Source organism: Ammospiza caudacuta, chromosome 11, assembly GCF_027887145.1.
Source record: "Ammospiza caudacuta isolate bAmmCau1 chromosome 11, bAmmCau1.pri, whole genome shotgun sequence".
Classification (NCBI taxonomy): Eukaryota; Metazoa; Chordata; class Aves; order Passeriformes; family Passerellidae; genus Ammospiza; species Ammospiza caudacuta.
In genome coordinates, this window is record NC_080603.1 from 25,867,388 (window position 1) to 25,878,965 (window position 11,578).

Consider the following 11,578-nt stretch of genomic DNA (forward strand, 5'->3'; position numbering starts at 1 on the left):
ATTGTTTTTTGTCCAAATCACAGAAAATTGGGTTACATCCCATCCTCCAAAGCAGCTTCCAATGGGTTACATCAGCACGTGCATGCCTGAGTTTAAAAGTGAATTTCTGTAGCCAAAGCAGGACACAAAACCATTCCCATGCTGAGCTGCACGCAGGAAAAACACAGCCCAAGGAACTTTAATAAAGAGCTGTGCTCCAAAACCATTATTTTTATATTTAACTAGGGCTTCATAATGTCATTAAAGATTTAGGTCAAGCACTCGATGTCCAAAGGTTCTCAAGGAACACGAGGATGAAATTATCTGCCAGGAATTGATGTCCGCTGTTGGGCAGCAGCAGGTAGCAGCTAATTGAGAAGTGCCTTATCTCTAATTATTCTGCTCCATCCTCCTTAGCAGCCCCATTAGAGTGAGTACACAAGAAACAGCCTTAAATATTCTTGAGCCTGATGTAAAAAAGAACATTTGGGAATGGTGATACTCCTATTTTAATCCATGTTTTCCAGAGGCTGCTGTGCAAAGCCCTCTTTTTAGACTGTATCCCTGATGTTTTCTGAAGCTGGCCTACACATTCCATAATGTTGTTACCACAAATATAAAATTTAATTTCACTTTAGCTTGGTTTTTTGTTTGGTTTTTTCTGCTTCTGGAAGCCATGTGGTCTGCGGGTCTCCCATCCTTGGGAATTCCACTTGGAATAAATAAAATAAAACAAATGTTTATTTTATTTATTCCATAATAGTAATTATGGAATAATTAATATTTTATTTATTCCATAATAATTTGTTCCATAAAAAATCCAGAATAAACGGATTTTTCCAATCTATCCACCTATCTATAAATGTTTATCAGGATCTCTCTTGATTCATATCCTGATATGGATTGAGAGCTGAGGATAAAACTGCCCCAGCCATTTAAAATGAGATTATTCTGAAATTAAACCCCCACTTTAATACAGGGATCATTCTCCCAGCTCTGCCCTAACAAAACTTTGCAGCAGTGACAGAGAGGGGAAACTTGGAGGCTGGAAAACAAGATCATGGAACGATGCTGAGTTAGCAGGAGCATAAAGCAAAGCACGATAACTGATTTTCCAATTGCATTTAATTTGGGGAGTTTAAGACTTAAATAAAGGGAAAATTGAGGAAACTTCTTGGAGCCAGAAGCCATTAGCAGGCTCTAACTGTATATTAGTTTAAAGGGATTCTGTCAAGTGCATTTTGAGCCTTTTAAATTTTTTTTCCATGTAATTAATGTCCCTGCAACATTAGTTCCAGTGGCTTTGAAGCTGGAAAATGGCGTTTGCTTCCTTCTTGTCCCTGACATTGCACCTCCCCTCCCAGCTCCTGTGGAGACTCATTCCAGCTCTAGTTTGATTTATTTGTTTGGCCCCAATGATATTCCTGATTCCTGCTTTCCCACACATCCCACATATCCTCTCCTGGGGTTTGGGACACTGACAAACTCATCTGGTGCCATTTAGAAATGTGAAACAACATTCTGGAGTTCTGTTTGGGCCAAATCTCTTTTAGAACTGTTGGGGAAAGTATTAATATTGACAAATTTCATTAATAAATAATGTGGATTGATTTTCCTTATTTTCCTTTCATTAAGCTGACCATCCCTGCAGCTGGTGGGATACAGAGAATTAAGGAGCAGCTTCATGTGCCTGAGTTCCATAAGATCCCAGGCAAAATTCCTTCATCTGGGGAAATCCTGATTTATTAAATCCAGAAAAACCTGCTGAAATTCCAACTGCTGCAACTCAGATGTGTCCGAGCAGCAAACCCAGCTACTTTTCCAGAGTTAAGGAGCAAGCTTGGAAGTTAAACCTGGATATAAATAAGTTTTGCAGTAATTAGCATTCCAAATGTTCTGTGGCAATTCTGCCTGGAACATTGTGTTATCACTCTTCTGCTCTTAACATGGCTTTGGGGGAAAATAAACACCTCCAAAATGTGGAGACTAAGCTTCAATTCCTTATTTTTGCCATGGATTTGGAGGTCCCTTCAGCAGAGGATTTTGCTGCCTCCGTGAGAGAAGTGCAAAATTGTGTTAACAGAAGTTTTCCTCTGCTGAGCATCTTCCCATCAGGGATATTTCAGTCCTTGTTCCACACTGGGACACTCTGGGATCAGCGCAGATTCCAGCTGCCAGGGAACACAGGAATAACCTGTGTTTACAACACCAAACTGAATCATTCAGACAGAAAAACAACCTGGAAAAGCCACGAAAAGCAGAAATTCCTTGGTGCCCTGGGTGTGCTGATCCCTTTGGAAGGAGAAGGGCTCAGTTAGATTATCCAAATATCAAAATGATCCAGGAAAATTATAATCTTATTTAGACTTCTGATGCTTTTATGGTACTTAAATAATAAAAAAAAATGCTGTGCCCTAAGTTAGCACAATTTATCTGTCACAGATTTCATATCATTTATCTTATAACATCAATTCACATGAAAATCTCTCTCAAGCAAAATTGCTTTGAATAATTTTAAACCTCTTGATTTTTTAAGTAACAGTTTATTAACCACAACACTCTTTTTTTTAAAGCCCTCTCAATTAGAGCTTGTTTTATGTGAAATACTTGCAATATTTTTGAAGATCTTATGAACCAGCCCCACTGCAGCCACTTTTTCCACCCATGCAGGAACCACTGGGCTCCAGATGGGCTCTGACCTAAATCCTTCAGTGGTCAAACTCCCAGGGCTTCTTCTGAGTCCTTCTCAAAGTCACTTTGTAAACACTGGTGCTTCAAGGAGCATTTTAAGGGACATTTTCCACAGGGTCACAAGCGGCCTGAGCCTTTGCTTCAAGCCAGAACTTGGCATGTGAGATATCTTCAGCTGAGAAGATTTTTTCCCCAGCAAAACTCCGACTGCCTCCCTCCCTGGTGTCCAAAATTGATGTTGGCAGTTTTGTGCTCTGAGTAAGAAGCAGAGTTTATCAGTTTAAGTGACTTCAAAAAGCTGGTATGAGCATCTTTGATAACAGACAGAAATTACCAGGCGGCTCAGCACTGACAAGCTCAAATTTGCAGCCACGCAGAGAAAAATCTCAGCTCTTTCTATTTCATATTTTATTTTTCCCTGAGCCTGGAGCCTCCTAAACCTTCCCTCAAATTCCTGCTCCATCTAAGAGCAACAATTCCCACAGCACATTCCAGTTCCTGCAGGGATTTGCAAGGAATGAAAGCCCCAAACAGCCAACCCTGAGCTGGTTCTGGTGTCAAAGCCAAGCAAAGAGCAGCTCCAAAGATAAAAATCCCAAAAGAAATAAAATAATAAAATAAAATAAAATAAATAAAATATAAAATATTTTCTAGATTATATATTATATATATAATATATCTTGTATATCATATATATTATATATATTGTATATCATATATATTATATATATGATATCCTGTATAATATATATATTACATTATATATCTAATATATTTTTTATATATATCATTATCTATAAATATATTTATAAATATAAATAAATAATATTAAAAATCAGATCTTCGGCAAAGAGAAGGCACCAAGTCCCACCTGTATCTGAGGGAAAGATCTGCTCCCAAACATTTAAATTACCTTAATGATAATCTCAATGCAAATTCACTGCTGCTGAGCTGTTCTACACCAGGCAGCAAAGACTCATTAGTTTAAAACTAATCTGCAGTTTCTTTCTGAAAGTTCCTAAGTTGTTGGGCTGGTAAACCTTCAAATAAAAATAAAAATTCAGTAAAATTCAGCTGCATCAGCCCATGTGGGCTGTTGAGAGCCTGGCAACTCCAGGGCATCTCAAGCCTGATCGTGCATTAACAGAAGTGACTGGAAAAGTTGGAAGGAAATAAACAATTTTTTAAAAACAGCTGTTTTGTCATTTTTTTTTAGTCTTGGGTAAACACAGAAGGTGCCAAACTGCAGCAGATTGCAAATACCCAAAGCTTGGCTTTTTCTGCACCATTGCCACCCGAGCTGATCATGGGAAAGAATTAATAATTAAGGGTAATTATCTGAGTGGACACTTTTTAATATGCTGAACTCAGGCTCGTGTTGGTTCTGGAAAGGGGAGGAAAGAGGCCAGGGGATTCTGGAAATGCAACCTCATCATCTGGAATTATTTTGACTGGGTGTTTCATCTTACCTCTCATGACCACCATGGTTCTTCTTCTCCCTATCCCCTTTCAGAGGTGACAGGAATGGGACAAACCCTTCCCAACTCAAGGATCAAACTGTGCTGGAATTTCACTGCCCTGCTTCTTTCCTTCCTCTACCCAAAAGGAGTTCTGCTAAGGAAAAGCTGAACAAAGGAATAACAAAGCCATTAAAATACAATTTTGATTTGTGATCTTTATACTGAAAGAAATCCCTCTCTTTCCAAATCCCAGCTTCAATTTAATTTACTTACATATGTCATTTATACTCTCCATTAAATAACAAATTTTTTCAATAAAAAATCTTTTAAATAAAGGGATAAAACAAGAACTGAAGGAAAAACAACAACATCTCTTGTTGCCACTCTACTTTGCTTCCTGCACGGAGAATTTCCAATATCCAGGCGATAATTCCAGACCAAATGGGAGCAGTGGGGTCACCAATCCTCTTTAAGAGGCGCCTTTCCCCAGGAGGGGGCAGCAGGTTTTTATTCCTGTGTCTGCCTAAACGTCGGATAAATGATGTGCTAAAAGCAGATGGTAAAACTCTTTCTAGATAGGGTTGGGAAAATTGGACTTGCTCGGAGCAGTCCCAGGAGCCTTTTCTCAGAGCGTTCCTGTACAAGGAGAAACAATTATTTTCCTTTTGGCTGCTGCTGGGTCCTGCTGAGGGAGTGCTGCACTGGAATGATGAACTCTGTCAAGGGTGAAATGAGGGCTGCTGCTGTTTCCTGTCCTCAGTGCTGGAGAGTTTGGGCTCCCACGGACCTGGCAGGACTTTGCTGGCTGCAATCACTCGAGTTTTGATCAAATTGGTGTTTTCTGGTGTAACCTGGCTGGGGGGACCAGGGCAAGGAGCTGCTGCGGGGGGTGAGGCCTTCAAGGTGGGGTGTTGAGCACATTGCTTGATGCATTAAGTTTTAGCTTTATGTTTCTCATTTTCTGCACTGCATTCTCACAGTGTGTAACTCTGAACCCCACACACAGTGCCAGCAGCTCCCCTCCCAGCTCAGGCACACAGAACAATCCCTGTCCAGCCCAGAACCAAGGACACCAAGGCTGCACCTTCAGCCCAAGCAGTGCAAACAGCAGGGAATGGAGGGGAGAAACTGGGAGGGTGGGACTGCACAGCCTGAGCTGGAATTGGACAATGAACCCAATGTGGAAATGGACCAAAACTGATAAAAGGGTGAGAACTTGTGACTTGGGGTCCATCTTGGGTAGAGCCTCAGTCAGGCCCGTGTGCTGCACAAGATGGATCCTTCAAAGGCCTCTTAATAAATCCCTGCTTTATTCCTTTACCACTGCCCAGCCTCTGCTCCAGACAGCCTCTTTAGGCATCAGCTTCCCTCACAATTCATTCCCCACCCTTTATCAATAAATTGGTTTTTCTGAAGCTAAGTTATGAACCCTCAGGCCCCACTAAGTGAGTTCAGCACCACATCTGCCCAGCCCACCCATGGATTTGTCCATCAGTTTTCCAGTAACAACTTGAGTCCTCAACACACATGGCATGGACAAAAAATCCCCAAAACCACAGCACAGAAAGCATCCACCTCCCAAAAATAACTCGCTCAGCTTCCTGGGAATGAGAAAAATAAGGTTGGCATCCCTAAAACCCTGCTTAAGCTTTTGTCAGGCTCGCCATGATCTCGACTGCCAGGAAAACAAATCCTTTCTGAGCTCGTAGCCCTCAGTTACCATCTCAGTGATTTAATTAAAAAGGAAAAGTTCCCTCCTACAGCCAGCAGGCACCTGCAAGTATTGGACAGTTGGAAAGAAGAGCAAAACAGCTCAGGGATATTGTTAAAAACATCTGGGTATGGAAAAATCTTCATGATTTAGCAAGTTGTGTTGACCAAATGCTGAATTTTAAACTAGGCCCAAACCAGAAACTCATTTTCTTGAATGTAACCTGGGCTGCAGAGGCTGCAATCCCCACCTCCAAACCAGCATTTTGGGCATCCCTGTGTGCAAAATGTGCATTGTTCTTAGGAGAAACAGCCCATCCTTGTGGATCCAAAGCCAGGATTTTGGGCTCACCCAGCTCAAACTCCCCAGACTTATCAGGAGCAAACAGAACCACCTGGAGCCTCTCACAAAGGTAAACAAAATCCAGCATTATAACCCAGAGCTTTTGTCCTTCTCACTGCACCAGGGGGAAAATGGAGTTGACAGCTCTGCTGGAGAATTCCAGAGAAATGTCCCGAGCCAAATTCCAGTGGGAGAGCCCTCCCTGAGCCTCTCCCCTGCTCCTTTGTCAAACAGGGACCTCTTCTCCTCACCCAAATGGGAAATAAAGAGCTCAGCTCCAGCTGGGAGCCAGCTGAAGGAATAAACACTTGTTTTCTCTGGAGCTGGGGAAGTTGTCTTTGTGTTGGGGGGAATTCAGAACACCAATTAAGCTTGGAGTACACTCATTACTCTTCACGAATGCTCAAAAAGCACAGAAGAAAATCTGCTTTTTACCTTTGGTAGCGACAGCCTCCTTTCACCAGGGATTTCTCCAAAAGCCTAAAGGAAAGAGATTTTCATGGATTCGGGAAAGAGACCTTGGAAACTGTTCCATTCCTGAATTCACTCATTTCTTTTGAACCCCAAATGCTAATAAGAAATCATCATTATTTAGATTTGTGGGCAGTTTTCTCTAGAAATCACTGGAAGCCTTCCAGCTCCAGAGCAGATTCCTTAAGGAGAATGGAAGCAAAGACATTTCTCTCAAACAGAGCTTTCATATAAAGAGCTTTTTTTCTTGGTAAAACATCATTTTCTTAAGCATCAGCACACAAGTTTTTCTCGCAGTCATTTTGCACCTTTTTAACTTACAGCACTTTTGGAGAATTCATTCCTATTTTCACCTTGGATGTCCCAAGAAGCCTCTTTTTGGCTGGAATAGCTCCTGCTTTTTCTACCCTGAGAAAAATACCTCAAGCTCGATTATTTTTTTAATGTCATTTTTATTCAGCCCTTGACACCGGTGCCAAACCCCAGAACGCTGCAGAATTTTACTTTTAAAGAGGTGTTTTTATCAAGCAGCCATTCTCATCCTCCTGTAATATCTCATTTTCCCAGCAGTTGATTAAAATCCATCCCGTTGCACTGGGATACACCCAGTGACACTCCCCTGCTACAGAGATACACAGAGGAGATAAAAGAAAATAATATATCACTGGCAGTGCTCGGAACATTGGTAAAAGCAGATATTCAGCACCTACTTATCTTTTATGTATACAGATATCCGTGGTGACAAATAGCCTATTATGGTCTGTGATTGACTGAAAATTGGGAGCAGGAGCTGGAAAAGAATCCTGAATCACTCTGAGGAGCGGTTCCCGCTGATATTTCACATTATGCACTCGCAGATTGCCCGCAGGGAAAGGGAAATAGGAAAGAAAACAATTTAGTTTGAGCGTGGCTCCAGCTAAAACTGGAGATGGTTGTGGGTTCTTCCAGTAATTAATCCAATTTACAGGGTTTGGGATTGGCACTGGATGAAATTCCAGCATCCCCAGGTGTTTCTCCAGGAGGCCTTGACCCTACAGGGCTCATCAGGAAAGAGGGCGAGGACTGCAGCAGAACTCATTAAATAATTAAAAAGTCAGAAATACATCAGAGGTTTTTGTCTCTGAGCTCAAGGACACTTGTGCCCAACACCTTCTGTCAGATCCTCACAGCTGGCAGGGAAAAACCCTGGAGCTCCTTTGATGCTTTTCTTAGTTTTTATAGAGACAGAGTATCTGAGAGGTGTTTTAAAAGATTTTATTTTATTATCAGTCTCGATGAATGGTGAGACACAAAAGATGTAAAACTTAATGCTGTTTCATCAGAAGTTAACTTATTTCTTGGTTATAATACTTTATAAATGTTTCTCAGGTTATTAGCTGGAAAAAATCAATTTCCACATTCCTTCTTGGGCTTTTGCTCACTTTCCACTTGGGCAAATTCCCATTTTATTTTTCAGGGAATACAGCCCTCAGTGGTATCCCTGGGAGTTTTGATGTTGACTTCTAAGGATCCAAATGTCACAATTCAGAGAGAGAAACTGAAATTTTGGCACCCAGAATCCATTTTGGTGCAAATCCCAACCAGGCTGTGGTTTCACTGTGTGTACTGGAATGTTTTACAGCAAATTTCCAGCAGCTCTATCCCAAATCCGTCAGAGTTGGACACCAAAAAATTCCCAGTTAGATGTGGTGAATTAACCAAGGATTCTGCAGCCATACAAATTAGCAAACCTTTTCTAAAAGTTCCTTTTGTCCTAATTACTTTCCACCTTCCCATCCACAGACGTAAAGCCTTAAACTCCTCTCCTCAGACAGATAAACCCATAATTATCCAACAGAGATTTCTTTGCCTTGGTTTTTTTGTGAGCATCAGCTGCCAGAGAGGAGATGCAGCTCCCATCCTGCTGATCTCACCAGAATCGCTGCTCCTGCTGCCCCAGCACATCATCACTCTTTTCATCCTCTTCCTTCACTCCTCCCAATCCATCACTGACTCGGGAGAGCTCCTGGAATGTCTGGGATCCATCATTTACATGGGCAAGAAATTCAAATTTAAGCTCCCTTAATAATTCTTCACCCACCAAGCCATCAATCTCTTGGGCCCTTCCATCATTTGAGTTGCTCTGCTGGGAAGGCATTCCTGCTTTTCCCAAATTTTCCAGCGTGGAGTGCTCAGCTGAGAATGCAGCTTTCACCTGCCCTCCCACAGGAGCTCAATCCACAAAAATAAACTCCTCCTCTTTTACCAAGTATCCAAAAGCAGAATTGTTTTATTTGCCACTTTTTTAGTTCAAATTCCAGCACCTGAAATGAAATCTGAGTCAGCTTTGCAGATATTTAAGGATTATTTTCTTCTCAATTCATTTCTAATTTTTTTGTTTTTTGTTTTTTTTTTGCAAGGAGTTCAGGTTTGAAAAAAGCTGGAAACACCAAACTTCATTAAATTGGCTGTATTTTATATCAAAAAACGATGACAAAAGCAATTTGATTGCTATACAAGCAACAAAAATCATGATTTGCTTTCTGATTCCTGTTGAATATTTTTGCTCAGCTCCTTGAACTTCTCATTTCCCCAAAATAAATGCTCCAAGGACTCCTCATCCAGGCTGTGACCGGATCCAAAGCAGTTTTCTCATGGACACAAACTGATTTAGGCTCATCTGAAGCTTTCAAAAGCATTTTTGGAGGGGAGCTCTGGAGCTCTCCTTTGTCTTTCTGATTCTCCTGAATCTTTCTTCTTTCCAGGCCTGGGGTTTTCCATGGGAACACTGAATTCTGAGGTGAAAAGTCACCTTTAAAAGGCTCACAAGGGAGGTCAGGAGCAGCTTAGATGCTTTTCAAGCTGAATAAACACCAACAACCTCCAGAAACCCAACTTTCCCCAGCACCAGTGAAGCTCCTGAAGCAACACTCTGAACCCTGCGCCCATTTCAGGCTGTTAAAAATCACCTCATCCCTTCCACTCAATAATTTTCTGATTTATTACAGAAAGGTGAGAGGTCCTCCCTGCCCTCACCAATTACCTGAGCCCTGGGTGCTCTCTGATGTGTCTTTGCATGAATAACTTTGTTTTCAGACTTCCTCGTCCTTCTCTAACTTGAATTATTTGTCAAACAGGAGCAATTTTCCCCTGGCAGAAGGCAGCTAATTAGCGTGGCAGGCTGTCACTTTGTCACACCGCGGTGACAAACAATGCAGGAGATTAAAGAGTTGCTAATTGGCTGATACTTTTAGTAGCAATTTCAGCCTGTTAATGCAGCAAGAAAACATCGAAAAGTTGTTTTGATCGCGAAAAAAAAAAATAAATTCAATAAAATCAGCTTTTTCAAGAGGAAGAGTGTTGTCCCACAGGAGAAATCCCAGAGGCAGGAAGCCCTTCCAATATGGGATTAAGGAAAATTATTGTAGGAATGTTCTGCCAGAAGAAAGTTTATTGTAAGTTATTCTTGGATTTAGGGCCTTTTTTAAAGACCTGCATTTCCACGTCACAGAGTGATTTCTAAATGGACATTCAACAATAAAGACTAGAGGGATTTGGGGATTTTTTGGGTGGGTTTTTTGCATGTTAAAAAGATGATGGAATCACAGAATTATTTGGGTTGGAAGGGACCTTAAAAATTATTTTATTCCACCCCTGCCATGGGCAGAGACACTTTCCAATGCCCCAGGCTGCTCCAATCCCTGTCCAGCCCGGCCTTGGACACTTCCATGGACCCAGGGGCAGCCACAGCTGCTCTGGAATTCCATCCCAGCCCCTCCCCACCCTCACAAGGAAGAATTTCTTCCATATTTAACCTAAATTTCCTTTCTGCCCGTTTGAAGCCTTTCCCCCTTGTCCTGTCTCTCCAGTTCTTCTCCACCTTCCTCAGACTTTCCTTCAGATCCGAGGAATTCTGAACTACTCCAAGGTGAAACTCAGACTAAAAAAATGCCCAGATTGCCCCAAAATAATTCAAAACTTCTTTGCAGACACCGAGGATGAGCTAGGAAAGCCTGAGACAGGATAAAATGGCCTTTCAGCTACCAACAATTAAACAGCACAAGACAAGATAAACAGGGTAATTAACAACATGTAGACAAAGGCAGGGTTATAAAACCAACAGCATTAATTTGGCTCTTGGTAAAGGCAGAGATTGCAGTGAGGTCAGTGCTCAGTGCTCATGCCCACACCTGCCAGATCCCTGAGGAAAACCAAACTTGAACAGCTGAAAACACATCAGAGAATTGTTCTGAAACACCCCAGATCAGCCCCTTCTTCTGGGGAGGAACACCAGGGAGACAGAAACATGTGGAAATATAAACAATACTCACAGTTTGGGGAATATTGGGATGCAAAAGCCTGGATGAGCTTCAGTCCTGTTTGTCATTGCCAAGGCCTTGCTAAATGTTCATATTTCTGAAGAAATCCTGGAGTGGAGCTGGTAAATAACCCCACTGGGAAGATGCTGCCTCCTGCCCTGTCCTGAGCAATTCAAATCAGTCAGAGCTGCTCCTTCACTTCAGCTGCTTTCACCTGGGATTCCCTGGTTCCTGCAAGGAAAACAGGAAAGGAAATAAACCAGGAGAGGAAATAAAAGCACCTCCACTCCATGATAAACAATACAGAGGCTGAGGCAGCCTCCCCAAATTGCAACAATTCAGAACTTTTTAGATGTACTAAAGGGCTCAGGTAGGAATCTGCCAGCCTCTGGAGAGTGCTTTTAATTAGGAAAAACATCCTGGCAAAAATGGGCAAGTGTGGATGTCAAACCTAATGGAAAATTCAAAAAATGCCAGTTATTGCTGGGGAGCAGAGCTGGGAGCTCATTTCTATCAACAGAATCATTGAAAGGCAAATAAAAACCCAGAGGAAATAATGGAAATTTCATTCCTGGCTTTCTGCTCTAAGTTCTCCCCTTCAGGAGCTGAGCCCTCCCCAGTGGAAG